A 2,095-nucleotide genomic window follows, 5' to 3' on the forward strand; every position below is an offset into this window, starting at 1 on the left:
AGTCCTCCTTGCTGTTGGCTCACACAGCTACTGCTGCCTGAAATCATAAGGAATTTTAATAATAATAATAATAATAATAATAATAATAATAATAATAATTCCATAAGATAGCTTTCCTAGGTATATGCTCTGTGTGGAATCTTGATTGGCTGCTTGTCGTGCCCAATCAGGGAGTAGCAGAACCTGAACAAGAAAAGTTCTGGAATGCTCTGCAGCAAAGGGCTAGGAATGAACAGCTGCAGGAACAAACAGAGAGGCAAAGAGAAGAAGAACTGACTGCGGCACAACAATATCCCAGCAGTATCTCATGGTATCACAGCGAACGTTATAAATGTTATTCATATGAGACTACTTACATTCACTGCATCATTTCGTTGGGTATCTTGCCCAGCCAGTACAATTTCCAGAAGCTTCTTTAGATCTCAAGCAGGAAGAAGTCCTTCACCAGTTCAACTGGGTCTTATCCTGTTAACCCCCTCCTTTTATTGCCACTGGCAGACTTTCTGTATTACCTTAAAAGCTTCAGCCAGCTCGTTCCCAAGCAAGATAAAAGCCATTTCCAGAGACGACTCTTTGTTCTCCAAGGGAAATCACCTAAATACTCCAAGTGCTAAAAGCACTTTGTAAAGACAAAATCCTTTCCTTTGGTTTTATTTTCAGGGAAATCTGCAACTCGTGGAGATGGAATTATGAGGCATCATACTGCTGGAGTGCGAACCAAAATCAGAAGCTCTACCACTGAGCCCACACAGCATCAGATGGGACTGTGCAGAACCATTGGGCGCTTGCTTTTGATCTCTGCAAGAACCCTCGATGTCCTGGTTGACCTTCTTTGGGGTGCTTGTTGCCTCCGAGCTGCCCCCAAACTCCCCCCCCCCAAAGCAGCTGATTCGCTTTGAGCCATATTTCCCTTTCCATCGTTGCAGACTGGAAGTCTTCAGGTTTATATTTTATACATTGTGTAATGTTAGAAACAAATGGGCATTTCAGAGAGTGGTGGTATAAAATCTTATCAAGCGATATGGGAAGCCACAGAAAAATGAGAATAGTAAACATATGGTGTTCCTAAGATGTATTATGTGAAAACCTAAAAAAAATTTAATAATAATAGAGAAAGATATTCATATAATGGAATTGTTTTTAATGTATACATGAAATAAACCATCCAAAAAGGCAAAGGCACTTCTGTAGAGGGTGTTCCATCTTTCTCCAAATCCTGCCTTAGCCCTCCTATCTTTGAACATAGACTTGGGCTCCACCCTGTAATAGGGTTGCCATACATCCTGGTTTTCTCGGACATGTCCTTTTTTGGGGGGCCTACATTCCCATCCTCGAGGATTTTTAGAATTTGCCAAAATTTCCGTGGGGTTTTCTTTTTTTTCTTTGGTACCAAGACAAGCCCCAAAGGAGCATATTTGCGCTTGGGAACTGCCATTCTAGGAGTGTGACATAGAACACCTGTGTCCCAGGAAGCAGTGTGTCTGGGAGCTTTCCTTCCCAGCCAGAGAATGTGCATGTGCAAGGCAGGTCCATTGCGCCCCCGTCCCACAACCCTGCCAGAGCTGTCTCTCTCTACTGGATCCCTTACAGCAGACCTGGGAACCTAGCACGGGCAGAAGCACAACCAGCTGCAATCTTTTATTTCATGTTGCCACCCTCCTACATTTCCCAGCAATTGCAAGCGAGGCAGTTAAGGGAGCTCTTTATCTGTACCAGATGCTTTTACCAGTGCCCAATAGGGGAGGCAAAATAGCCAAGGCTGTTTCAGGGGATCTCAAGTACACTGGCTGGCAAGGGAGTTTCCCTCTCCCTCCGGTAGCTTCCAATAAGAAATAACAAGCCTTTGGCATGTTTATAGTCCGTTTTATTTACAACAACAAACTGAGCACAGCATCAAGCCGCCCTTTCCACAGATGGCAGTTGCTCACTCTGAGTCCCCTTCTCTTCCATAGCAAGAAGTGTGCCACCAGCCACCTGTCCTTCCTCAGTGCTTCTGTTGTTCCTGGACCCTTTCAGTCATCCAAGTTCTAGGGGAGGGAAAGCCTCCCTCCCTCCTGGTTGCCTAGCTACTATCTCAAAACTGTCCAGCTGTTCC

At 44.7% G+C, this 2,095-nt stretch overlaps 1 long non-coding RNA gene across 1 annotated transcript; it reads left to right on the forward strand.

Annotated features, from left to right (window-relative positions):
* Positions 1 to 214: 214 nt before the first annotated feature.
* Positions 215 to 1,178, forward strand: LOC308485100. Its single transcript, XR_013990347.1, has 2 exons — positions 215 to 310; positions 661 to 1,178. It is a non-coding gene; the product is annotated as an uncharacterized lncRNA (long non-coding RNA).
* Positions 1,179 to 2,095: the final 917 nt, after the last annotated feature.

This window comes from Podarcis pityusensis (genome assembly GCF_964106645.2).
Source record: "Podarcis pityusensis genome assembly, chromosome: 9".
Classification (NCBI taxonomy): Eukaryota; Metazoa; Chordata; class Lepidosauria; order Squamata; family Lacertidae; genus Podarcis; species Podarcis pityusensis.